Raw genomic sequence first — 27,355 nt, 5'->3', positions numbered from 1 at the left:
GCGCACCGGGGCACGTGGCCTCGGTGCGCATCCCCGACCGCCCGCCGGCTTCCAGGGTGCAATTCTCCTGCCTGTTGTAAAACGGGGCGCCTCCGGCCGGGTCAAGCAAAAGCAGTGAAAGGCCCGCCAGAAGCACCCGGAGGGCCCCAGCCGCAGACTTGGTTCGGCAGGCCCGGAATCTCGCACTGCTGAGTCTCCGGGGGTGACGAGGTGACGGTTGCCCGCGGCCCCCAGGAGCCCCGCGCGCCCGCTCGCTATGAGGCTCGCCATCCGGGCCGTCCAGCAGCCGCGGGGAAGAAACGGGGCCTCACCGTAGACGCTGCCGCCAGCGCCGCCCGCCCCTCCGCAGGCCACGGGGGAGCTCCGCGGGGCCGCCGGGGAAGCAGGGTTGCCGCCGCGCGGGCGCGGACCCCTGCCCCGACTTCCGCCTCTCGGGAAGGCAAAGGCAGTGCGCCCCCGCAGTCCTGCCCGCAGCGTTTCGCGGCGGTGCAGCGGCTCCGCGCCACGCTGCGGGGCGGAGGCAGGGGCCGAGCCCTGACCGCGGAGAGCGTGGCGGAGAGGACTGCGCTCGGCTCCCGCCCGGGGCCCGCCGGCCGGCCGGAAGATGGCTGCCCCGAGCGCCGCGGACAGTCACGTGCCCGGGCGCTGCCGCCGCGCGACCCCTCCCGCGCTGGCCCAGTGCACGACTCCGCGGCAGGCGCAGCCCCGGGCGCCTGTTAGCTACTGGGATGCCGCGGGGCCCGGCCGGGGACAGGGGCGGGGGGGCGGTGCGCCGAACGCCACCTCTCCCCGCTGCCCGCCCCTAACCCGGGCGCGGGGGTCGGGCGCTCGGAGCGGGGGAAACCTTCCTGGGGGCGACCTGCACCAGGTCGGGCTACTGGGCATGCGCGTTGCTCCCGTCCCAGGACGGCCGGTCTCCGGGTTTTCCCGGCCACTCGGAGCGGCGGCGGGAGGTGGGGCCCGGGCGGGGCGGGGCGGGGCGGGGCGGCCTGGGTCTCTCCACTCCCCGCCGGGCTCCGGGCTCCGGGCTCCGGGCTCCGGGCTCCGGCTCGGCGGGGCACCTAGCAGGAGGCCTGATTGTTCGGGGGTGGGAGTCTGCACAGGGAGAGTCGCAGCCGCCCTTTCTTGGGATCAGCCAGGAGTTCACCCCAGTGTCGCAGCGCTCAGGGTTGCAAACTCGTTCCCCCGAGACCCCCTCCAGGAGGCCGAGTTCGCGTTCCCGGTTCCGAGCAGCTCCGGCTCCGCCCCCAGCGGCACGCCGCCCGACCGTAAACCTCGGCTTGGTTCCGGCCTCAGGGAGCGACCCCCCAGATTCGCAGCTGGCCCTTCTCTCGAGCTCCGTATTCCTGGAAAGTAAAGTAAGGGGCCAAGCCACGCTGCCCCTCGGGGCGCAGCCTGTGGCCCGGGTCCAGTCGGGCCCCGCCGACCCCGCCCGCCCGGCCCCCCCTCCCCTGCCGGCCGCCGCGAACACCCGGAGGAGCGGACTCACGGCGCGCGGAGAGCCGGGCCGGCGCGGGCAGCGGACTGGGCATGCTCGGCAGCCCGGAGGCTCGCGGTGGCAAGTCGGAAGCGTTCGCACCAGCGAGGCAGCGGCCGGGCGGCGGCGGCGGCCGCGGGCAGGACGGAGCGGATAGGGCGGGCCGGGAGAGGCAGCCGTCCCTCCGCGCACTGCGAGCCAGCGGGAGAGCGCGATCCCCCTGCGGAGCCCCGACGCTGCCCTGCCCCGGATTTCAGTGCGCGGCGGGGGGCTCGGTGAGCGGAATTCCGGCGGCGGCCGCGACTCCGGTGCAAGTGAGCCGTGGGGCCGGGGGGTGGTAGTGGAGAGCGTCGAGCCCTTGGGGGCCTACGGCCGCGAGGAGCGGCATGCGGGCGGCCCCGGGGCGAGGGGGCGTGAGCTCAGCCCGCTCGGAGCCGCGCGCGTACCTGGCGGGCACTCCCCCCGCGCCCCCGCTCCCGGGGGTGGGCGCGGGGCTCGGAGGGGCGGGCCGCCCCCGGGGCTCTGGAACCGGGTCTGGGCGGCGAGGAAGGCGGGGGCGTCTGCGGGCGCCTCTCGGAGGTGCTGCGTGCGGGCTGGAAGGTTGCCTAGTGCAGGATTGGGGCGAGCGGAGGGTGGCGGGGAAGGAGAGCCGGGGGGCGAGGCGCCTCGGCGGGTGGCCCGGGCCGGGGTCTAGAGACTCGCGGGGGCCGGCCCCAAATCACGGCCCCACCCCCATGGCCCTGGCGGCGGCGTGACAGTTGTCACCTCCGGGCCAGATCGCAGTGGGCCAGGCGCCCAGGGTTTCGGGATTCCCCCCACCCCCACCCTCTCCGCGGCCTCTCGGCGCCCGCCCCAGCCAGTATAACAGGTGGGACCCCCTCCCACCCCGCGGAGCAAGCTGCCCTCCCCAGGCCGGAGAACATCCTGCAGGTTCAGGGGCGGCCCCCGCCAGAGGACAGGGAGTGGGCAAGGCCTGGAGGAGCCATCGGCGCAGCCGGGACTGGACAGTGTCTCCAGGACACGGCTGTCCCCGCGAGTGAGGGGTCCTGCGACCCCGAGGCAACTTGTCAAAGGCAGAGCGGCGGCGGCAGCAGCGGCCGTCTCTCCCACCGTGTCAACCCCGACTGGGGCTTGCGGCTGCCGGTGGGCCAGCGAGGACGTCCTGGTCCAGCCAACGGATTCGGGCTGGCGCGTTCTGGGCAACGCCTGCTTCCCTCCTGGGAGTCGCGAGTAAAAATCTTGGCCGGAGGGAGTGGAAGGGCTCCCTGCAGGTGCTGCTCAGATGTTTCTTTTCACCTTCAGACACCACAGACTTCAGCGGCACACGCTTATGAAACCCAGAGCGAAGACTGCTTTGTGAAAGGGAAGTTTATTTTCCGCGTGAGGGGTCTGCCTACTGTTTTAACTCCCTTGACATTTACCTTCCTGGACCTTTCGAGCTCTTTGGACAGGTGACTCTGCTCTCAGACTCGGGGGCCTTTCTGGTTGGCTGCCTGGCTGTGGAGTGGTAAGCGCCTGTCACGGTGCCCCGGGAGCCCCCCACGCGTCCCGGTCCCGAGGCTTGAACATGCAGGGAGGACTGAGTGGGCAGAAAGAGAGGAGTGGGACTGGTGACGTAGCAACTCGGGGGGAGTTGCCAGGGGCCGCCCCAACACGGGGGGGGGTGTTGGCAGCGGTTTGGGCCTGTGCAGAAGGGGACGGGGCTGGGCGTGTCTTGGTTGGGGTGCAGGCTCTCCGGGGTGCAGGCTCTCTTCGGAGGATGGGTCCCTGCCTGGCCAGTGCTCCAAGGGAAGCCCGGGGATGTTTGGTGATTCAGCAGGTGGCAGCCTTCCAGCTCTGAAGCCATCCATGCCTAGTCCGGGCCAGGGAGCTGGCCAGCAGGGGCTTGTGTTTCCGAGGCTCCAGCTTTGAGAGAACCTCCAGGGGCTGGTGTCTGCCTGTAGCCGCTCACTTGCCTTATCTCGCAGTTTGTTTGGGTCTGGAGGCCCTGAGCTTTGGGTTTTCTTCACTGCTTCTCTTCAGCCAGGTGGCACGTCTTTGAGTCTCCGCAGCTCCGTGACCTGCTGGGTAGGAGGAGGTGGTGCCTGCCACCGTGCACAGCTGAAAATGTAGCTGGTTCCTCGGCAGCAAATGATGTCAATATGGAAAGCGGAGAAAGCGTCTTTTCCTTCTGTTCTGCTTCAGAGACGAGAAATTTACATTTTTAATAGAATAGTAAGATGTATTTCTGTAACTCTTCAGGGCTGGTAGTAAGCATTTTTTATTTTAATAAAGAAATGAATTCAAGGGATGGATTAAACTAACATGAAAGGGACCCAGTTATTAAGACAGTGTCTTATTCCTTGGAGGATCCCAAGCATCTTGCACAGTGCCTACCTTGTAGGTGCTCAGTAAATGCTTACTCAGCTGAATTAAAAAACAAACAGAATCTCGTCATTAAGTTTGGCACTTAAAGAACTTTATTTTCCTAAGTTGGCATTGCCTGTGTTGACCACAGACATTCAATTTTTGCTTGAAAACTCAATCCTTTTCCTTTTTTTCCTGGTTAAGTCCCTTAATTTTCAAATTGTGGCAGATCCTGTATTCAGCTGGAAAAAACTGCATGCTTCGCTCACATACCTCATAAAAACCTAAAGGACTCGTCCTACATAGAGCTATCGTACAGTTTTTAAAAAACTAAGACATACTCCTGCACATCAAATATGCTTTATCTGTGAAACTTTATTTTGTACAAAGCATTTCAGGAAGACTCTTTAGAATTCCTAAAGCTTTACCGTCCAGTGAAAAGTGCTGCCGTGGAAAAGACAAAACTGTGTTTGGGGAATAAGAATTTGGCTTTGTTTGCACAGGGGCATCAGCTCCCTCGTCCTTGGGGGAGGTGTGAGTGTTGGGCCAGCTCATGCTTATGCATCTTTTTTAAACTTTGTTATGCTCCTTCCTGCAGTTGTTCATCTGCTGCTTCTTTCCCCAAAGACATACTTTCCTGGCATGGGCTTGGCTTGCTTAAATCTGCTGCCCGAAGGGTCTTTTGCATTTTCTCACATAAATTCAGTCAGCGGTGGTTTTTATTTTCTGATTGTCCTCTGCACTGTGGAAGCCACTTTGTGGGGTGAACTGTTCTATGGTCCTTGGAAAAAGCTGTGTCCGGTGTGTCCCTGAGGGGACATGACAGATTATAGATGGCTTTTTCTTTGCCCCCCCCTTTTTTTTGGATGGTAGCTATAAGCAGTCTCTTTTGGAAGAACTGTTACAGCGTGCCTGGTGTTAAAGGCTCTGGCCTTTCTGTTACAGGCTCTTGGTCAGGAATATAAGTGGTCGGTTATTGTCTCCAACCACATTCTGAGAATTGTGGCTGTAAAGTTTGTCACTTGTTAAGCTCCTCTGTCACCAGATGATCCGCCCCTCTGGATATGGGAGCTGGGAAGCAGAGTGGGATGTGGGGGAGGGGAGGGTGAAGAAAGGGGAAGCCAGCCTTGTGGGCCAGGAGGAGGGCTTGGTTTTGTAACTGACTTCTGGTTTCACTGAAACAGACTTGACTGCTGGCCACAAGCATGGCTGAGTCTGTCCCCTCCGGAGGCTTTCTTACCTCCCCAAATAAACCGCTCTCTGCTCCCCCCACAGACACACACACAAATACAGAGATACGCACACTGAGAAAAGACACAGGTGTGGACATACACACCCCTTGCTGAGCGCCTAGAAGCTCAGCTTTTTTTTTTTTTTTTTAAAGATTTTATTTATTTATTTGAGAGAGAGAGAATGAGAGAGAGCACATGAGAGCGGGGAGGGTCAGAGGGAGAAGCAGACTCCCTGCCGAGCAGGGAGCCCGATGAGGGACTCGATCCAGGGACTCCAGGATCATGACCTGAGCCGAAGGCAGTCGCTTAACCAACTGAGCCACCCAGGCACCCAAAGCTCAGCTTTTTTTTATGTGCTAATATGTCGCAGAGGGAAACTCCAGGGCTCAGGAGCAGGTTGCGTTCTGGGGGCCTGAATTCATCCAAGCTTGTCCATCAGAAGGATCCCCTCTTCCTCTCTGAGTGCTAAAGGGATCTGTCCCCTAGCCACTGTGGAAATTGCTGGGGGCTTCCACTGTATGCAAAGGCAGGCGAGTGGGCACTTAGGGCTGCTCTGGTGGTTTTCACTTTTTAGACATCGAGGTGCTGGGAGTCAGCGCGCCTCCGTTGTTGGCGCAAGACCCTCTCCTGTGCAGAACCCCTTTCTTGTTCGACGTTTCCCCTTCATTTCTACTCCCATTCCTCTCCCCGCAGAGGAGCCTCCTCTCCTGGGTTGGATATATTCTTAGGTATGTCTGTGTCCTCGTTAAAGATGTTATTTTGTGTGTGTCTTCAGTTTACGTAAGTGGTCCCGTGCTATAGATTCCATCGGGCTTCTATTTCATTCAACACTCAGCCTTTTTATTACGGAAATCTTCAGACATTCACAAAAGCAGGAAGAATTTCATTCAAGACTTTGTGAGATCTGTGTTAGTGTGGGCTTATCTAGGGCTTTGCTGGGCATCCTTTAGCTTTGTTACCCGTTTCCCTGGTGAGGGACTCTTAGCTCACCTCACTCAGGCAACGCTGTGATGAACATCCTGTATGCGTTCTTTTCAAGATGCGTGTGAGACGTCTTTAGCGTAGTGCTTCTCCAAGTGGTCCACGCCCAGGAGCTGCAGGGGCAGTGCCTGGCACCTGCTGGAAATGCGGATTCTGAGGCCCCAGCCTAGACCTGAATCAGAAACCCTGGGGGCAGACCCCATGAACTTGTGTTGTAACGTGCCTGGGCTGGAGATGGCGCTACTTGGGACAGTTTGAGACCCACAGTCGCAAGGGCGCGTGCCCCGGAGTGGAATGGCTGGGTGGAATGGAATGAGTACACCTGTTTTGACTAAATGCTGCTAGATTGTTCTCCTCATGGGTGCATGGGGGTTCCTGATCCCCTACATTCTCGACAGTGGTTGGTATTAGCCCTCTTTCTAATTTTACCCGAATTTGGTGGCTATAGTGTGGGATCTCCTTGTTTTCCTGGGAGCTTGTGTCATTTCTTAGTGAAGTTGAGCATCTTTGTTAGCTGTTAGTTTCTTACCCAGCTGTAGTCTTGTTTCTCTCCTGTGTTGGTTTGCACGTGCTTCTTGCATATTCTAGACAGTAATCCCGTCCTGCCGTCTGTCAACATTGTCAGTAGTCACTTTCCGAAATTTTTGTTCTGTAGAGCTCATTACTTTTTGCTTTATGTTGCACTTCAGTGGTCTGAAGATGTTCTTCCTTACCCCGGACTCACCAGGCTATTCCCTGCTTTTGTTTCTCACAGTGAGGGCTTCACTTTGTGTGAGGTTCATCTTCGCACACGGCATTGAGCAGGGATCCGGTGCCATTTTTCCTTCCCACTTTGTGACCCAGTTTTTCCCACGTTATTAAATCATGTATTTTTCCCTTAATATTTCGGAGGAGACCGTGGAGCCACCTCTGTCATACTTGGGGTGCACACACGAGCCTCTTTTTAAAAACTTGATTGGATTGTAATTTACATATGGTAACCTACATCCATTCCAAGTGTACAGTGATTTGATGAACTTCGACAGATGGACACACTTGTGAAACCACCGCAATCAAGATACCGAGCGTTTCCGTCACCCCGAGCTTCTGGTGGGCCCCCTCGCAGTCCATCCGCACCCTGTCCCCAGACTCCGGCAGCCCCCCATGTGCTCTTTGCCACTGTAGATTAGTGCTTGCATTTTCGAGAATTTTATATAAATGGAACCACAGAATGTGGCACTTTGTTGTATCTAGCTCCTTTCACTCAGCATACTGATTTTTTAAATCTTTAATTTGCAGCAAAACAGAGATAAAATGTACCATTTTTAAGCATACAATTAGGTGGGATTCCTGCATTCACAGTATTGTGAACCCATCACCACTGTCCGTCTCCAGAGCTTTCTCATCACCCCAAGCTGAAAGTCTGTTCCCACCAAACTCAACATGGTGGTTTTGACATTGTTCACAGATTCTCTGTACCATTATCTGTCTGTTTCTCTGCCAGATTATTTTGACTTTCACAGCTTACATGGCAGGGTCTGCTTTGCTGTTCTTTTTCAGATCTTGGTCATTGTGGGCCTCTCTTCTTCCATAGACTTCTCAGAATACTTGTCAAGTTCTCCACAAAGTCCCGGAAATGGGACTGGCATTATAGTCTAACATGGGGAGAAATGGCACATTTTGTATCTTAATCCTGTAATTCTATCCATGAACAGGGTTATCTCATCTTTTACAAATGACTTTTTAACAGAATTTAACATTTTCTGTCATGGTGATGGTAGGGTTTTTTGTTGTTGTTGTTGTTTGTTTTTTTGTTTTGTGTTTTTACAAAGGAAACCTGTTGTTTTGAGGGTAGTTCCTTAGTCTTAACCTTTCAGATGGGCAGAGTCAGGGCTTTGGGGACGGAATGTTCTCCATTCCACAGCCTTGAGTGACATGGGCCAGTTAGTTACTCACTGTTCCCCAGGGGTGCTTCTTTCTTCAACCTGGACCCCAACTGCCTCTCCCAGGGGCTGCTGAGGGCTCCCAGGGGATAAGGTAGGAGAGGCAGGGCCTATAGATTGTGAAACAGAGTTGCCGTCTGGGGAATGTTGTGTTAGACCTCCCCTAATGCTGGCTTTAAGTAGGTCCACTGAGTGCTTTTATCCTGCTTCCCCAGGGATTGATAACGTGTCAATAGAGCGAGGCGAATCAGCCCACCAGTGATCTGTGTAACACTCGCTGGGTCTACACAAGCAAGGTGTTGCTTCCACCCACTCTTGTGGGGTTTCACAGAAAGTTTGGTTACTTCCAAAGACTTTGGCAGTCCCATGGGGGAGAAACAATTAGAGAACTCGGTGTTACAGTCTGTAATCAGGGGTTAAGTGGTGTGTCAGGGGAGCTGGGAGAAGAGAGAAATGCTCTGTGTTTTGACTTGACTCTGGTGGAATCAGAGGAGAGAGAAGGAGGGAGAAACCAGGTATCATTAGCTAGCATTTCTGTCCAGGGCTTGGAGGGCCTAGTATTCAACCCCATGGCAGTGGATCGTGTGCCTAAATTTAAGTGTCTCAAAATAATTGCTTTGGGAGAAGTGGTAACAAGTGGCTAGTAGATGCTTAGCTAACTGGTAGCTTTGTGTCGTGTAGTAAAGTGGTTAGGATCCCTGACTGGAGCCTGAGTGTGTGCGTTCAACTCTTGGCCTTACCATTTAGGAGCTGTGGGACCTCAGGCATGTTATGTGAACCTTCCGTGCCTCAGTTTCCCTGACCCTCATCGTCGGGTGTGGTAACCGCAGATATCTCACGGTGTCCTTGTGAGGACTACTCCTGTCGGGTGCTTAGAGCTTGGCACAGGGTCATCACGATAAAAACGTTAGTTACTCTCATGACTCCTTTTGTTCATATTCGTTGCGTTCCTCCTGTATCTCCCTTGACGTGTATCAGGCCTTATGCCCAGAGACGGGTGGCGTTTGTCCAGAAGGACCTGTTGGACGCACAGTTGTGTAGAATGGACTTTCTCTCTTGGTTGCCAGGTTCGCGGTGGGCACGCGGGCTGTAGACGGAATGAATGAATCCTTGACAGATCGTGGAGCTGGGTGCTGCCTTGGTGGGCCCTAGGTATCCTCGATCGGGGCTGCGGGATGGAGAGGGTAGACGTCAGGTGGTTAGCAGGCAGGAAGCTTGTTAGACCTTTTGGCGAAGGTGTATTAATCATAGGGATTCACGTTTGTGGAGCTTAACCGCGTGGCCGGAGACTGCCCAAGCCCTTGCCCCTTGCGACCGTCCTCTGAGATGGAGATTATTAGCATTCCCTTTTTAGGCATGAGGACAGAGGGGCACAAAGTAGGAAGAATGCCCTGAGGGATCGTAATGTTTGGGGCCTTCACCAGTTGGTAAAAATTGCCAGTGTAGGTGCGTTGGTGGGTAGCCGTCATAATCAGGTAAGCGTGGTGACATATGGGTTAGCCCAGCAGGGCATTCGCGTGACCTTGGAGGTTTATCAGCCCATGCGGAAGGTTCTCAAGTTTCCCCAGGCATTAGAAGCACCTGGAGGCTTGTTACACCCAGGAGGCGTCCGTGCCTGACATGTTCGCAGAGCTGCTGATGCGGCTGGCCTGGGACTGACCGCTCTTGGGAGATCCCCTGCTGTCAGCAGCCCTCATGTCAGTGAGGGGCCCGGTGCTCCTGCTTCTAGTCACGGTCAGGTTGGGAGGTTTTCAGCTGCAGAAATTTTAAACCCTTTCCCCGTCATGCAGTAAACACTGAACGCACATGGTCCTGTTTATATAGGCCGGAGAAGGGGGCTCTGAGCCAGTGCAGGGTAGAAATTTGTTTTCTGTCCTTGCCTGTGTTTCCAACATGGGCCCGAATGGGTGATACCCCGGGGTGGGGAGAAAATTCGGGAGTGCAATTCGAGACTCACTAGCAGTGCCAAGTGCCATGTCATGCATCCCATGTTAGGGAGATGCCCTGATATGTTTTGTTCTTTTCCGCCTTGCTCACTCCCTGCCAGAGGCACAGAAAGGCTTTGTCCCATCATCTATCCCTTTGGAAAGATTTAGGCACAGAGAAATTAAAAGTGTATGAAGATACGTATCCTGACGGTGGGGAGGCTGAAGATCATCTTATTTGGGCTAATTGTAGTAGGAAACTCTCTGTAGGAAGGCACTTAAAAAAAGGAAGCAGGGGCACCTGGGTGGCTCAGTCGTTAAGCGTCTGCCTTCGGCTCAGGTCATGATCCCAGGGTCCTGGGATCGAGTCCCACATCGGGCTCCCTGCTCAGTGGGAAGCCTGCTTCTCCCTCTCCCACTCCCCCTGCTTGTGTTCCCGCTCTCACTCTCTCTCTCTCTGTCAAATAAATAAATAATAAAAAAAAAATCTTAAAAAAATAAAAAAAAAAGGAAGCAAAAGGAGGGGCTGTGCGCCTTCCCCAGTGGTGGTGAGGTGAGGTGGCCAGTGTGTCCAAACCCCCCAGAAGGAGGAACTGTGTTGGTACAGCCAGAGTTTTTTGTTTTGCAACAGAGGGTGCGTTTCCTCCATGGGAACCATGTCTGTGGAACGAGAGATGTTGAGATTTGAAAGATTTTATAGAAAACGGGAACTTAGATTTCAACTCAGGGGAGAACACATGAGTAGATTGTCTTTGGGAAGAAGACTTTTCCCTGTGCTGGTTGTCGGGGCTCTCCCGTGACCCTGCAGCGGGGGATTGCTTGGGGAGGGAAGGTGGCGGGCAGAGGGGATAGGGGATTGCCAGGGGAACACTGGGAGCCCACACGAGAGGTGTTCTGTCGTCTGGTCTCTCCATAGCCCGGGGTTTACAATAGCAGTAAAGGCGAGTTGAGGGTCTGCAGTAGGCTGGAACCTCGTTAAGCCTTGAGACGTGCAAAGACGAGTGAGGTGTGGTCTGGGTTCTCGAGGGGTTAGAGGGGGTGGGGGGGCAGACCTGTGCACAGAGAAACACCATCACCCCGTGGTGCATGCAGCATGGCACCTGTGCGTGTGGCCCTGGGGGCAGCGGTGGGAGGCTGGCCGGAGAGGGTCCCCTGCTCAGGGCTTCCTGTGCACAGCACGCGGGAGCAGGTAGCCCAGACAGTAGGCTGGTGCAGTTGGAGCTGGAAGTGGTGCAGCTTCTCTCCCTTGTTTCTGGGGCTGCCCGGTTTAGTGCGGTCACTCCAACAACAGAGGGGAGTGTAGGAAGAGGCGTGCTGTGCGTGGTCAGCCCGCCAAGGGGAACCAGGAACTAGAACTGCACTTGGAAACCGCATAGGAAGTCTTAGGGGACACTTGACAGTTTGTCTTTAAAAAAACGTGGCTCAATTTTAGCTATCTCCTGGAGCGTAAAACCTGGAGAAGATGAATGACTATCTTTAAGGTGAATCGGTGTTTTAAAGAAAGAGTCTTTATTAGAAACAAGGTTTTATTTGCCCACAATTTTTGGTAAAGTTCAAAATTCTGCTATCAGTTCGTTTACAGTGGTTTGCATTTCTCATTCACGTCGTCCTTCCCTCTGCCTTCTCCCTCTCCCTTTCCCCCTTCATGGATACCCTTACAGACACCTTGTGTGCCGGCCCATGTGTGCCAAAGTCGTTACCTTGGCCGGCTCTCGCCTCTGCTTCCTTACCTGTGAACGGAGAGCTTGGGTTTGCAGACCCTAGTCATCTCCCAGATTGCGTGACACCCAGAAGAGTGGCTCACGAGCCCCACATCACCTGGTGTTTATCATCTGTTGATAGAAAAGAATTTTATGTCATTGCCTCTTCTCCTGTCCTTCTGAGCTGTGTGTCCAGACCACGCTATAGAAACAGCAATGGTTGGTGGATTCTTCACTGGTGATGGTGCCCCTCCCGGCAGGCTGTCTCTGTTAAAGGTACAAAAGGTGGAATGTTGGGTCGTTTAGAAGTCCCATCAGGTGCACTGTGTGAATCCACGACCAGCCTCAGATGGTGCATGCGGTGGGGACTCCCCTGCCAGGCTGGGTGGATGGACGATGCTCGTGCAGGGAATGGGGCTCCCTGGAGTCACAGGGTCAGCGAAGGTTCGGAATAGAGCAGAAGCGTCCTGGGAGCAGGGTGGAGAACAGAGTTCCACAGAGCTGCCCCCTAAGGAGGTGGGGAGCGCTGGCTGAGGGGTCCCCCTGTCCCAAGAGTGAGGGGCAGCCGCAGAGGCCAGAGAAATAGCAAAGGGGGGGCTCCACTGAGAACTTTTCACCCTGGTGACAATCGCAGGCTGACCGTTGGGCCGTCTGCCCGGGATGGGGTGTGTGTGGGGCGCGAGGAGAAGCGGACTTGGCTCCTCCTGAGGTGTGCAGGCGGGTGGAGGAGGAGGGAGATGCTGACGGACTCCGTGTGCTGCAGAAGCAGCTCTGGGCTCGCTGGGGCGCGGAGTCCGGATTCTGAAAGCGGTTGGGGAGCGCCAGGCAGGGCAGCGGAGCCGGGTTCTAGGCCTCCCTGGGCACCGGCTCTGTTGCGTGAGAGGGAAATCGTGGCCCTTCCATTGCGGGCTGGTCAGGTGCGTGCCCCTGGCCCGTCCTCTCGGCTTCCCTTCCTGCTCCCCGGATGGCAGCGGGGCGCCCTTCACTCGACTATGTGGAGGGCCCAAGTGTTCTGAGGTTTGACCATGTGGACTGTTGTCCTTTTGCTTGTGTGTCTCCTGGATCTTGTCCTGGAGCCTGTCCCTGTCCCCGTTGGCTGTGAGTTCAGTTTCCTTACCCTAAGATCCCAGGTGCCCAGAACGGCCTGTGTTTGTCATCATCTTTATGGAAATCCTCACGGGCAGCCTCAGTCTCTGGCCGAAGCCTTCAGGATCATTGACGGCAGCTTGACGTGGACGATGAGGCTCAGGACAGGCGTGAACACAGCAGAGGCTCGCCCACACGGAGCTTTGCAGGGTGTGGGTCTCACGCAGTCAGCACGTTGGCAACCGTGGAGCACGCCTGGCGCTCGGAGACAGAGCCTCGGCCGTGCCTCCTCTCAGCGCCGCTGCCCATTCATAGGCTGGTGACTCGACATTTGTTTTATGGCCGCTGTCTGTGCAGGGACACCTGAGTTCTGAGAGGGCCTACAGAGTTACCAGCCGGTCGCTGGGCCACGGTCCAAGTTTCCACAGGGCCCTGCACGTGGTCTGCTTTCCCCTCCTCTGATTTGAGAGACCGAGGCAGGGTGGTGGGAGCTGACGGAGGCTTCTCAAGCCCCCTTAGGCCGTCTGCGTGAAGGCCCCGGCAGTGGCCCAGGTCTCCCCCCTGCACTGGGGTCCGTGTGCAGGTTTACGGAGCTGCTGAAATCACACTTACCATTTGGGGTGTGGCGCGTTTTTCTGGGGAGGCTGTCTAAAGCTTTCGTGAAATTCACCAGGAGGACCACTGAAAGGTCCCTTTTTAAAACTGTATGATTGAGGGTCTTTATTGCCGCCTGTCCCCTTGTTAGAGGGGCTGATGAGAAGGGTCCGCCGCGGGGAGGAGGCGGACGCACGCCAGGAGCCTCTTGTGGGTACAGGGGACTTGACGTGTCTGTGTCTTGGGGTGGGACAGGGTCAGTTCTTCTTCGGAGGACATAGAAGCAAAGGGGCAGAGGTGGCCTTGTGGAGGGAGAAGGGGCGTGGCGCGTGTGCCACTGCCTCGTGGCTCATTGTCCACGGAGCCAGACGAGAAGGTGAGCCACAGAAGGTGGGCAGGAGACTCTGGAACAGGTCCTGCCTCTCACATTCCTGCACCTGACGGAAAATGGGTCTGGAGAGGACATGTAGGACTTCAGCCGTTGATGTCAGAGGCGCCTGGTTTAGGAGATTCCCCTGCTTGAGAAGTTCCTGGTAGTTTACCTAAATGATGAAGTTCATGACAATTGTCCTTTGAGATCAGGGTGTGGAGGGTCGCTTTGAAGAGGGGCTGGCATGGATACTTACATACTGTCCAGGAGTTTATTTTAAGAAATAATCAAGCCCGTCGTTCATCCCAGAGCTGTCTTCTAGAAAAGTTGGAAACCAAACATCGAATACTAGGGCACTGGCTAAACAGATTACATAGACCCACACAATGGAATACTAGACAACCCTTGAAAACATTATCTAGAAGAATAATCCTATAGAAAGATGTCCTATAAACATTGTTGTGTGCAAGAAGGTCTGTGGCGCTTTTGGAGAAAATACACTCTTCCAAAAGTCCTGGTTGGTGGCTGCCGTGGGCCAGGTGACCCGCTGGGTATGGGCGACACAGAGGTGAGCGCAGGTCAGGTCCCTGCCTCAGCAAGCCTGTGGTCTCCTGGGGAAGAAGTGAAGCCTTGCTGACTTTCCCATAAAAAAGTGTTTAAATACTGTGCAAAGAATGGCTCTTTTTTTTTTTTTTTTTTAAAGATTTTATTTATTTATTTGAGAGAGAGCACATGAGAGGGGGGAGGGTCAGAGGGAGAAGCAGACTCCCTGCCGAGCAGGGAGCCCAATGCGGGACTCGATCCAGGGACTCCAGGATCATGACCTGAGCCGAAGGCAGTCACTTAACCAACTGAGCCACCCAGGCGCCCAAGAATGACTCTTAATAAGGAATTTTTAAAACTTTAGAGTCCGAACTACTGTCTCGTCTGCCGTATCCCTGACCCGAAACCACCGATTTTCCAGAAAGTCGGAAGCCAGTCATCGAGGTGTCTTCCTGCTCATGCCCACTGTTCAGCCGTCTTCTTGCAGAATCCTCTTCCCCCCACATAGTGCAAGGCTCTGCGGGTGGAAAAGGATGGTGGCACATGTTTCTGGAGGGGGATGCCCCTGCTCTACTTCCTGGCTTCTGTCCTCTGTGCTGGTCCCCAGCTCGCCTTTGGCCCTCACTTGCCACCTCTCTTGGCCCCATGTCGCTCTGAGTCTTTGCCCCTGACGTCCGATTGTCTGTGGTGTTGGCAGCCATGTGGAGTAGAGCTCTGTTCTTAGAAATCACCTGGTTTAAATCCTTCCTCGGAGCCTGGTGAGGTCTGGATCGGAGTGTCTGGGTGTCCTGACTCCCCGTGACCCCCTTTTCAAGAGCCGACAGCCCCAGCCCCTCCAGTCACCACGCAGGTCTGCGGTAAAAACCAGTATGCATTTCCCATTGCTGGCCGTACAAAGCTGCAGGGAAGGTTGGGGAGGCCTAGGGCTCTGTTCTCAAGGGCGGCCCTCCAGAGGGGGCACCTGGCGATGGACCTCCCGATGAGGCCTTGTGCTGGAATGCCGAGTGCCCTGCAAGACTGGGCTAACATGTTCAGGAAGGCGGTCTGCGGGAGGGCAGGTGTGTGCTGGGGGTAGATGCGGGCTGGGCTGGGTCGCCCGGGGCCCCTCTGAATGGTCCCCTGGGGTCTGGCTGTTGAAGGCTGCTTTGCATTTGCCTTTTAGCTTAGGTTTGGTTTTCCTTTAGAAAACCTTTCTCCTGCCTTCTCCTCCTCACCCCCTTTCCCCCACTCTTCTCCCTTTCTCCCCTACTTTTCGTCTTTCTCCTCCGCTTAGAAAATACAGAAGCAAAAAGAACATCATCCAGAATCCTATCACCCGTCCATAACCATTGCTAGCATTTTGGTATGTGTCCCTCCCATCAGTTTTATGTAAACATTGGATGTGCGTGCAATGAACATTTGGCCAAATGCCAAAAGATGGAATGTTAACAGGACCTGTATTGCCAAAAGGAAGTCTCAACGCTCTAGAAGGGACTTCTGGGATGCAGCAGAAGTCTGAAACTTTATGAAAATGATTACGATGTTATTAAGATAACAGCACTGTGGCACAGGAAACTTAATTTTTTTTTTTTGAAGATTTTATTTATTTATTTGAGAGAGAGAGAATGAGAGAGAGCAAGCACATGAGAGGGGGGAGGGTCAGAGGGAGAAGCAGACTCCCTGCCGAGCAGGGAGCCCGATGCGGGACTCGATCCAGGGACTCCAGGATCATGACCTGAGCCGAAGGCAGTTGCTTAACCAACTGAGCCACCCAGGCGCCCAGGAAACTTAATTTCTTAGTGTGTGGTGTGCATAGTGAATGTCTGTGGTCCAGGGTAGGTGACTGCCCAGCCGGGGAGGAGGGGGCAGCAAGGGTTTGTGTTTTTTGTTTTCGAATAATGATTATTGTTTTGGTCAGCTGTCAGGGTAACGCACCATGAGGGGAAGTTTGTCTCCTACTTATTAAACTTTTGTCCAATCACTGACATCTCTCTAACTCCTGGACCCGCCACTTTCCTTGGCGATGAGGGTGCAGTTGTGGAAAGCGGCCCCTCACCCCAGCCTTGTGCTGTGCCTGAAAAAGAGACTATGCGGATAATCTCAGGAGCAGAAGTGAGATTGTTGCCTTCAGACAGATTTTTTCCCTGGTATTTTGGCATGCGACTCCTGCCTCACACAGCCACTTGAGAGGAAAATGGTCCTGAAGCCTTGACTTGAGAAGCGTGGCGTGGAGCGGTGTCACTGGCTTTCAGGATAACAAAGCTGTTTTCCAAATGTCCATCTGCATCTCGACTTTCACTGCCTGCACACCAATTTCAGCATCTTCCCTGGAGAAGAATGACAGAGGAGTCTGTGGACAGGTAGCAGGTGAGAAATACTTGTTCTCTTAGGCACCCCAGGTTCTAACAGCGAATGTTGTTAAGTCCGTCGGCATGCTCTGTGGACTCTGCTCTCTGCAATAGACAGTGTTCAAATTTTATTCAGGCAGCCTTTTAAAATAGGCAGTAACCAGCCATTCCATCCTGTCTTTGAACGTCTCAGTACATCTTTGTCGTGGCGTAAGTACGTAGGTACCCCTGTAAGTCGTAAGTGCAGGACAAAATCCCTTGGGTGTCATGTCGTTTGTGTTTGGGTGGAAGAGGTTTTTATTCTAAGATTCATCCGGAATGCTCACCGACATTTGGAAATCAGTCTTCCGATACTAACAGTAAATATTTGAACGATGTGCCTGGCTTGCGTTACCGATGCTGCCGTGCTGGGGGGCGCGATGCACTGATCACACATCGGTTCAAGGATGCCAGAAACAGCTGAAGAAGCATTCTGCTCTTCGGCCTTCCAGATCGAAACCCAAGATTTTGGCCGAGTATGGAAATTGAAGACAGCTCTGGTGTATCTTTCGATGTACATAGTAATGTATATTTTATTCATATAGGCTTAAAGCCTACTATTTCTAAGATACGACTAAGAATGTTCCAAATCTATAATTTGCTTTGAAAGAGTACAAACATCTTTTATTTTGTTTTAATTATAGTAAAATATACATAACAGAAAATGGACCATTCATGGTGTTAAGTGGACTCACCGCCGTCTGTCCAGGACCCCCTCATCCTCGTAAGCTGAGATTTTGTCCACATTAAACACTAGCTCTCCGTTCCCCCTGCCCTGCAGCCCTGGCACCCACTCTTAACTTTCTCTGTCTATAATTTTATCTACTCTAGGGACCTCATGTAAGTGGAACTGTACAGTACTGTCCTTTTGTGTGTGGCTTATTTCTATCTTTAAATAGGTTTTTTTTTTTCTTTTTAAGATTTTATTTGTCAGAGAGAGAGAGAGAGAGCACGAGCAAGGGGGGTGGCAGAGGGAGAAGCAGGCTCCCCACTGAATAATGAGTCTGATTCGGGACTCGATCCCAGGACCCTGAGATCATGGCCTGAGGTGAAGGCAGACGCTTAACTGAGCCACCCAGGCGTTCCCCGCCCCCCCTTTTTTTTAAATAAGGAAAAATGTGTGCCTTCTTGTGATCAGTTTTGCTGTTGGGCCACGACGCTCAAGTTTGGTCAAGGAGCTGCTTCCCTCGTGGACCTAAGAACACCCAAGTGCTTTGAGCAGTGTTCGGCTGAAGCGGTGTAGTATTTGCCTGAGGTCAGGAGAGCAGTTTCACGGAACAGAGGGTCCCTGGCTCACCATGTTTAACTTTATGATGATGTGAAAGTGATGTAGAAACCGCACTTGGAATTTCGAGTTTGGACGTTTTCCCCGGGCTGGCGAGATGCAGTACAATCCTCTCCCGGGATGGGGGACGGCAGCCTCCGGGTGGCCCCCGCATCACGAGGGTCAGCAGCCTGCACACTTCCCACCACTCTGCCCCCACACAGCCGTCCTGTTTGTCACCTCGGCACAGTGCTCAGTAGATTACCTGGGAGAGTCAGCCCTGTGTTATTCGATAGACTGTACTAGATGCCCTAGCCCACCTGCAGGCTCCCGCGCGTGTTCTGCGCACAGTGAAGGTTGGCTTAGCTGAGCTGGGAGGTTCAGTGCTGGGTGTGTTAAATGCACGTTCACCTGATGGTATTTTCAACTTGTTTGTTTGTTTATTTATTTATTTATTTTTAAAAAGATTTCTTTGACAGAGAGAGAGGGAACACAAGCAGGGGGAGTGGCAGAGGGAGAAGCAGACTCCCCGCTGAGCAGGGAGCCCGATGCGGGGCTCAATCCTAGGACTCTTGGATCATGACCTGAGCCGAGGCCAGACGCCCAACCTACAGAACCACCCGGGCGCCCCTTACGTTAGGTTTATTGGGATGTAACACCGCCCCCCCCCGCCCCCACGATCAGTCGAGGAAGAGACTACATGAGAGTGGCCTTGCCTGTGAACTTGGCAGCAACCTTTCCTGAGGCCTGTCAGCGTTCTTGGAAAAGCGCCTGGTGTTTTCACGTCTTTTGCTCCAATCGGTCTTGCGTGGCAGGAGGGAGAGCTGATGGGGGGCTGGCCCCTCCACTCAGCCTCTCAGCCTCGGCCGGTAGAGTCCTCAGCAGAAGCCTTTCTGGGTGCGCAGATAACGATTTTTTTCAGCACTTTGCTGGTCGGTTGGCTGGCCCCTGGCAGCGCAGGCATGTCCGTGTAGGGACTGCCGTGTGTTTGGGAGGGGAGCTGAGGTTCCGGGCCATAGGTGTGTGCTCTCACGGTGTGTCAGCTCTTGGTGTACGCGTGTACATGGGGGGGAGGATGGAGCATGGCCTGGGGGGGCAAGGCCTCCTGCAGCCACAGGCCCGGGCACTGTGTTTGTGGACATGTGGGAGATTGAGGTTAGCTTCCTGTCTGTGGTAAGAGAAGTGAAACATGTTGTACCCTTTTAGGCCTGATAAATGGGATGAACCGTGGTCTCAGCAGCTTCTGACGAGTCTGTTTATGCCGCCTGCGTTTTCTGAGGCCACGGCCGGGTCTGAGGAGGGCGGCCTGTCCTCCGGGTCACTGACCGCACCGTGGACACGTGGTTAGAGGGAAAGTCTGTGTTTTGCCCTAGGATCTCTCTTTCTGTTTCATCCTGTCCTGGCATCTGTCTTGGTCTTTTTACTGATGGGTGTGTGTGTGGATTGCAGAGTTGTAGAGTGGGTTTAAATAACAAGGCCGTGATTTAAACTTTATTTCTTTTTTAAAGATTTTATTTATTTGACAGAGAGAGATACAGCGAGAGAGGGAACACAAGCAGCGGGAGTGGGAGAGGGAGAAGCAGGCTTCCCGCGGAGCAGGGAGCCCGATGCGGGGCCTGATCCCAGGACCCGGGATCATGACCCGAGCCGAAGGCAGACGCTTAACGACTGAGCTGCCCAGGCGCCCCAAGGCCTTGATTTAAGTAGGGAAGCGAGAACAAATAACATGCACATTTGATACTCAGTTGTGTCACTTACGTATTTACTTAGACACTCTGGCAATTGGTCAAATATTCTACTTCAGAAAATAACCACAATACCGTCTGCCTTAATGTTTTGGTTCGGCGTGCTGTATGTCATCAGGGCTAGGTGTCTGGGAAGAAAGATAATTAGGGCGCTTTTGTACCACGAACATCCTGAGTGCTGCTAACGAACGCACCGCCTCAGATCCCAGGGCAAACAGTTTGCAGTTGAAGTCCGCCTTCTGTTATGCACCTGACGGCTGAATGCAGCGTGGCACCTGCTGTGTTGAAGCCCCCCTCCTCCCTCCCCCCATAAGTTGTCGTTGTGGTTTCTTTTGGGTGGTGAGAGTGTGGCAGAGATGCGGGGCTCCTGCCCACGTGTCCCCTGATGGAACGGGGACACCAGTGATTGCTGTCTTCACCCCTGATGGGGAAAGTGGGCCCCACTCTTGAGGAGTTTAAGATCAAAAGAGGAGTATGGCAAATGGCCCCAGACTATTTATGCCTCCAGTGTCTGCGGCTTCCATCGTGTGCTGAGCTAATCTGAGTCTTCCCAGACCACTCCACTGGGATTGCCGATCCTACGTCCTCTGTCCTTGTCCCCTCTCCTGGACCATTCCTGCTTTCATTTCCTTTTTCCTCTTTGGGTCTTCGAGCTCCCCTTGTCTTCCCAAGGACTCCTTCCCTGGCACCTCTGCCCGACTGGTACATGAGGTTCACCCCTCACCCCTGCGGTGTGCAGGCAAGGGGAGCAGTCCCCTCTCCTCCAGCTGGGGTCCAGCCGGGAGAGGGCCCTGATTATTGGGTTTCTGGCTCAAAAAGTTCCTTACTGTCTGGGAGGCATGGTCAGAGCAGTTTAGTGCCTAAAACTTAGACCGTGTAGGGGGAGTGATGGAGGAAGTGCAGAGCATTTTCTGCACCAGGCTTCTGCTGGAGGAATAAAAGTCTAGGGGTCAGAAGTATTGATGTAGATTAAGCCTGACCTTTCCCATCTGATCTGTACTTTGTTTCCAGAATGGCTAAGCGCCTCCCCCCCCCCCCCCGAATGAACAGTGGCATGTTTTTCAAGTTTTATGCTCTTCTTCTTTTTTGAAAATTCAGTAAATAATAAAATCTCAACCTGCTCACACGCGCTCTGGCCTGTCCCGTTCTTCTGTCTCGGCGTAGAACACAAATTTGCACGCTCTTCACAGTAACACATGTTTGAAGATAAAAAGTATTAGAAATTGACTTCAAGAACTCATTTTTTTTGGGCTCGCAGGTTTGTTGCCAGTTGCATCTTTAAGGCCCCTTCAAATTATATGGCTGTTCGATTTAAAATATTTATGTAGTATTTATTTTGTGACTGGAGGATTGCACAGTTGATTTTCTTTACTGCTCAATTTTCTTTATTGCCTTAACATTTGGAGGTACTGTTCCTGAGATTGTATATCTTAAGACTGTGATTTCTTGGATTTTTTTTTTTTTTAAGTTTACTGAACTGCCTGGTGGAGATTTTGTCAGATTCGCTCATTTGTGTGGTGCAGAAGTTTATGGGAAATGAATGAGAGAACACGGGATATTGGGCGGCATACATCATGATGTATTGATTATTGCCAGAGGTGGGTTTGGGTGCCTGCAGGGGCCAGTCACCAGCGATGGGGTGGGGACAGTAATGCTATCGTGCAGGTTTGTTATGGGCTTGGGTCTGTGGGTGCCCAGCACGCTGCGGGTGTAGAGGGTCCATGGTAGTGGCTATTACTAGGGCTTCTTTTTGAGGCCAGAAAGTAGTAGAAAGTGGTTATGGGGGCACCCAGCTGGCTCAGTCAGTGGAGCACATGATTCTTGATCTTGGGGTTGTGAGATCGAGCCCCATGTTGGGGGTAGTTTACTTGAAAAAAATAAAATGTCTTTATAAAAAAAAGCGGTTATGTCTTCCTGTCTTTTTTTTTTTTTTTTTTTTACCATAACAGAGGATTTTGTGGTAGCACGAGGGAGGTCTCGGCTGACTGAAAACCTCATTCCGTTTTTCGATTGCATTCATATCGTCTAAATTTGTGCATTTCCATCTTTTGTTCCGGTTGCTTTTACAGCTGTGGCTCATGATGCGAAAAACACCAGATCACAGTAAGTTTTTCTCTGTCTAGAACCTTTGCAGATCAGTCAGTCTGACCAGCCGGTTCTTCGTGCAGAGTAGTGGCTTTACATTGATCTTTTTTGCAATTTTAGATGTTTTTATCATGAAATATTTTAAACATTTAGAAAAATATAGAGAATAATATGATGAACATACATATACCCAAGCCCTCACTTTTATCAAATATTTTGTATATTTGACGTGTTTTGGGGAGTGTGTGTGTGTGTATAAATTTTTTTTTTAAACAAACCCCCCATTTCCACGGGACTGTGGGGTCTGGTTCTCTGCTCTCTGGTGCGGGGGTAGTGCCTGGGGAGTGGGGGCTCCACATAAACACTGTATCCTTCTCCAGGGGCCTTCCCACCCTTCTTCCCAGAGGTAACATGGTTACAGCAGCCTTCCAGGAGGGTAAGTATCCTGCTGGGCTCATGAGGACTGCCCTCAGGGAACTTTGAGCGTTGAGATACAAGGTAGGGCAGAGGAATTCGGAAACGGCTCCTACGGAAACCAGAACAGTCTCCCTGCAGGTGCGGAGCTACAGTAGCCTTGGGATGAACTTGAACTTGTATGAACTTGAACTTGAAGACGTTGGGATGAACTTGGGGACGCGGAGATGGGGCAGGCCTTTCCAGGTGAGCCAGAGCTCCGCGGTGGGAACAGTGTTCCTGGGGATTAAGAGTAGGTAGTTCAGGGTTGCCTGGACTCTGTTATCACCAGTAGCAAGAGAAGTGGCCAGAGAGCAAGACCCCTGAGCCCTAACCTCACAGAACTGGCAGTGCTAGGCCCTTAATGGAGCAGGACCGCAGATGAGAAGAGACGCGGACATTCCAGAAGCAGGCCGTCCTGGATGAAACTTCAGTTGCTCCCCTTCTGGCTGTGTAGCCTGGACTTGTGTAGCCTGGACTAAGCCACTTGCCCTCTCCCATGTGAGGTCCATTCTGACTTCGGCTGCCGAGAAGTTAAGAGCATGGAATTGAGTTTTTGGGAGACACTGCACTGTTTTGAGGTTCTGTTGCCTGTGGGGATTTGAAAGAAGCAGCTCCGTGAGGAGAAGCCTAAGACTTATGGGTCGGTCACAGATGTACGGAGTGACCTCCGCATGTGCCGTCCTGCACACAGTGAACGCACCAGTGCTGTCCTTCCTCCAGTGGAAAAGACCATCCTCTTCTCGGTCCTCTGGGCAGAACCAGGGACCATCCACAGTTGCTTTTCCGTGACCCCCGTCCCCTTCCAGTCCCCAGAGAAAGGTCGTTTGGTCTCTGCATTATCTCTTGCATTCATCCACACTTGAACCCGCATCCCTTCCTGCCTGGATTCCACCTAGCCGTCCGCTCTCTGCCCTGACCTCCTTCCCCTCACCCGACTGCTGGCAGTCCTCTTCCCAAGCTGACCTGACTGCTGGCAGTCCTCTTCCCAAGCTGGATAGGGGGTCATGGTACCATCCTGCCCACATGTGCCCCTGGATCCCCGTGCCCCGAGGAGAAAGCCTGAGCCCCTCAGTCGAACGTGTCTGTGGTCTGTCCCTTGCTGTCCCTCTCATCCCCCCGTCCACTCCCTGGTGGTGGTTCCTTACTCCCGAGCTTTGTGCCCCCTCGAATGCCTTCTGCTGCACCGGTCTGCCTTAGTTTCCTCTTTCAGGGTCTCCGGGATGAGCCGTGCCACTCTCCCCCCTCCAGCAGCCTGGGCTGGGTGTTGCCCTGCACCTGCCACGGTCGTGCTTCCACCCAGCACACCGGCTGCTGGGGGGGGGGGCGCGGGCAGTGGGGATGTGAGTGTGCATGCAGGACGTGTGGTGACAGCCCAGCCCTGGAGAATAGTGGCAGTCACACCTCATGTGTGTGTCCCCTCAGGTGCCTCCGTGGACATGTGGTCGCCCGGCAGGTGCGAGGGAGGCCCCTGGGGCCGTCCCCTCCTGTGGGGGCAGAAAGGGAAGTGAGCAGCGAAGCAGGGCAGCGAAGCAGGGCTCCTAAAGTTGGGGGGCCGTCGGTGGTGGAAGAGACCAGACTTGGAGCCAAAGGCCCTTCCTCTCCCAGAACCGGCCGAGCCAGGGCGTGTCAGAGCGATGTTTTTGCAGTCCTCATCAAAAAGAATTGGCAGAGGGAGTGATGTTGGAAAAGCGTTCTGCGTGTGAACTTTGCTTGAATACTCTCCATTTCCCTGCTCGCTCTTGAGCGCTGGTGAAGCGCTCAGGCTCAGAGGCTGTGCCTCCCCGGGTTCCCTCGGCCGCAGGGGCCGGGCCCAGGAGTGGCCTTCTGGGTTCTGCTCTGTGCGGGGCCCAAGGATTCGCCACATTTCAGATGGTCACTTGGGGAATCTTACTGACGTCAAGCGCTTTCCCTGCTTCGCAAACTAATACGGTGACAACAATAAATTCTTAGTCCGTTAATAAGTTGTATTCTTTACCTTCTGTTAAATCCTTTTTTAAAAAAAGATTCTACTTATTAGAGAGCGAGTGCGTGAGCAAGAGGAGTGGCAGAAGGACAGGGAGAAGCAGGGAGCCCAACACGGGACTCGGTCCCAGGACCCTGGAATCATGACCTGAGCTGAAGGCAGATGCCTAACCGACTGAGCCACCCGGGTCCCCTCTGTTAAATCCTTTGAAAAATGAATTGGTTTCTTCCATTCTAGAATTCTGGAGTCTCTGCATACACTTGCTCAGGACAAGAAGACGGCTCAGCTGCATTCAACAATCATGTTCTTAATTTCCAAGAATTTTTAAAATTTTGGAAATTGCTGCCTCTGCAGTGTGCTGTTACAGGGAAACTACCCTGACTGTTTCATCTGTCCTCATCTCGACCCCTCCAGCGTTTGGTGCTCGAGGTGTAGCGGCCTCTCTGGCCCGAGGAAACCTGTCTTCTCTCGGATTCTGTCGTGTGAGAGGCCGCTAGTCTGCATCTTCTCCTGTCTGTCCTCTTCCTTGATGATTTCCCCACCGTCCACTCTGCCGTCCACACACATCAGTGGTTTTCACCGTATTTTGTTCCCTGCTGCAGTTTGTGCGGATGCCTGGCCATTTTTCTGTGTGTGGGTATTTCTGCTACTGGTCCTGCTGTCCTCCCAGACTCAGTGACTTCTTCAAATTGACCTGAGAATGTCTGCAGTGGGAAGGGATCAAGAGACCATTTGCTTCATTGTCTCATTTTAGGAGTAGGTAAACTGAGGCTCAGGGGGGTGATGATGCGGCTTATGTAATTTGATACAGTCCTTCTTCGATGAAGTCAGACCAGAAACCAAGGTTCCTGACCCCTCTGTACCTCGTAGAGGTCCTCACACGGACTCTTCATGGCCTCTTGTTCCATTATTGTTAGCTGGGCAAGGAGCCTCAGAGCTGTTCGACCCTCACATGTCCCTCTTTCCCCTCAAAGTAGACGTCAAATAGTCATTCACCAAGACCTAACAATTTTTTCTGTGATTTAAAAATTTTATTCAGTTATTTAATTACCAGCAGTAAGATTCACTCTTTTGGAGCATTTAGTTCTCTGAGTTTTAACACATGCACTGATCCACGTATCCTGTCCTGCAAACGGCCCGTGGCATCCTCTTCTCAGATTCCCTGGTGCTACCTCTCTGTAGTCAGTGTCCCCATCCCTAACTCCTGACAGCACGGATCCATTCTCTGTTGCTGTAGTTTTGCCTTTTCCAGAATATCACGTAAGTGGGATTGTACAGATTATCCCCTTCTGAGACTCACTTCTTTCCCTTAGCAGAGTGCATTTGAGATTCATCCATGTTGTTGTGTGTATTAGTAGTTTGTCCCTTTTTATTACTAAGTAGTAGTTCAGGGTATGGGCGTACCACAGGTTTTTGTTTTGTTTTGTTTTGTTTTGTTTTACCCTTCACCCACTGCATTCCCACTAGAAATATGTGAGAGTCCTGGCTGATGTGCATCTTTGTTGGCATTTGATGTTGCCAGTTTCGAAAATTTAGCCATTCTGGTAGGTGTGCAGTGGTATCTCAGTGTGATCTTAAGTTGCATTTCCCTGATGATCAGTGATGTTGAGTATCTTTTTATGACTTATTTGCCTTTCTTCTGCCTGTTATGTATATCAGTGTGTCTTCTATTATACTGTTGGTTTTACTCATTGTCATTACCATAATTGTATTCCAGGTTGGTATTGTGCTGGTTTTTTATATCAACATTTTGTCTATATACTACAGTAGATTCTAGAAGTCAAGGCACTGAGCGAGGAACTTTATATACATAATCTCAATTTATCCTCACAAAACCCTTGTGACAGAAGTAGTGTTTTATCTTATTGTGGAGGAGATATATAGACCCCATGTTCAATGGATATTTGTTGCATGCCTGCCATATGCTTTAGCCAGGCATTAGACCTATGTACTCGTTCTGTGACTTTGGGCAAGTCATTTAATTTCTGAGTCCGTGTTCATATCTGCTAAATAGGGATCTGTCTCACGATATTTTCTCTCAAGGTTATTGAGTGAGGGTTTTGAAGGAGAGTGTAGGAACCATGCTCAGCAGAAGGTCTGGCCCATGGCATTTACTGAGAAAGCATTAGCATTAGCTTCTGGTCTAATACCTCCTACCGAATGAGGCTGTTCCTGGCCTGTCCTGGTCACCTCCCTCTGGAAAAGTGCCCCTGGGTCAGTCCCCTGCTCCACTCTGGATCAAATACTGGAGTCGACACAAGATTCAGCCTTTTCCTTTTATGAAATGTGTTTCTCTGTTTCCTCTGTGTGGCTTACTAATAGACTGCCTCATTTGGCCAAGACAGATGGGATTGGACCAGTTTTGCACGACAGACCTGTGGTGCTGCAGTTGCCCCTGCTCAAACCGCTCCCCCCACCAATAGATGCAGAAGGGACCAGTGGCCCTGGAGCTTGCTGGTGGCTAACCTGGATGCTCTGTTCCAAAATTCACGTTTCATACTTTTTGTTTCCATTTTGCAATCTTTATATTTATCCAATAGCATAATTAATTAACCAGTTAATTTTTTAACTTTTTTTTTAAGATTTATTTTATTCTAGAGAGTGCAAGTAAGCACAGGCGGCGGGGGAGGGGCAGAGGGAGAGGGAGAAGCAGACTCCCCACTGAGCAGGGAGCCTGACCTGTGGTGTGGGGCTCCATCCCAGGACCTCCCAGGACTTTGAGAACATGACCTGAGCCAAAGGCAGGTGCTTAACCCACTGAGCCACCCAGGCACCCCCTAATTTTTTAACTTCTTAATGTAGTTACAAACATACAGATTTGGTTGACACCACTTTATACTTTAAATACCTAACCTTAGGTATGGCAAAGGGGTGCTGTGAGCAATGGTATATGTTGTGTTGCTGGAATTTTTTTAATTTGTCATTTGCTAGTCATTTAATCAGGTTTTCTTTTTTTTTTTAAGATTTTATTTATATATTTGACAGAGAGAGACACAGCGAGAGAGGGAACACAAGCAGGGGGAGTGGGAGAGGGAGAAGCAGGCTTCCCGCCGAGCAGGGAGCCCGATGCGAAGCTCGATCCCAGGACCCTGGGATCATGACCTGAGCCAAAGGCAGATGCTTACCGACTGAGCCACCCGGGCGCCCTTAGTCAGGTTTTTTCTTTATTGGCCAGATCATTTGGGATTTCCAGGAAACTGGAAATACTTTGAAGAGATGTTGCTATTTGTAATGAGTGCCTAAGGTTTTCTAACATCAGTAATAGAAAAGCTGAATGAGGGGCACCTGGGTGGCTCAGTC

The 27,355-nt window shown here is 52.9% G+C and overlaps 1 protein-coding gene across 5 annotated transcripts in view; it reads left to right on the top strand.

Moving 5' to 3' along the window:
• The first annotated feature begins 1,567 nt into the window (after nucleotides 1-1,567).
• The window catches only part of SGMS1 (sphingomyelin synthase 1), a 268,484-nt gene continuing 242,696 nt past the window's right edge, over nucleotides 1,568-27,355 (top strand). For 2 of the 5 annotated variants that reach the window (XM_021696186.1, XM_021696181.1), the window contains exon 1: nucleotides 1,568-1,791. The gene's annotated coding sequence lies outside the window, so the exon portion shown is untranslated. Of the gene's footprint in view, nucleotides 1,792-2,779; nucleotides 2,929-17,197; nucleotides 17,267-27,355 lie in introns of those variants that run through there. The other 3 variants (XM_021696183.1, XM_021696184.1, XM_021696182.1) reach the window with 3 other exon arrangements.

Source organism: Neomonachus schauinslandi, chromosome 6 (genome assembly GCF_002201575.2).
Source record: "Neomonachus schauinslandi chromosome 6, ASM220157v2, whole genome shotgun sequence".
Taxonomy (NCBI): domain Eukaryota; kingdom Metazoa; phylum Chordata; class Mammalia; order Carnivora; family Phocidae; genus Neomonachus; species Neomonachus schauinslandi.
This window is presented reverse-complemented; position numbering and strand designations above follow the sequence as displayed.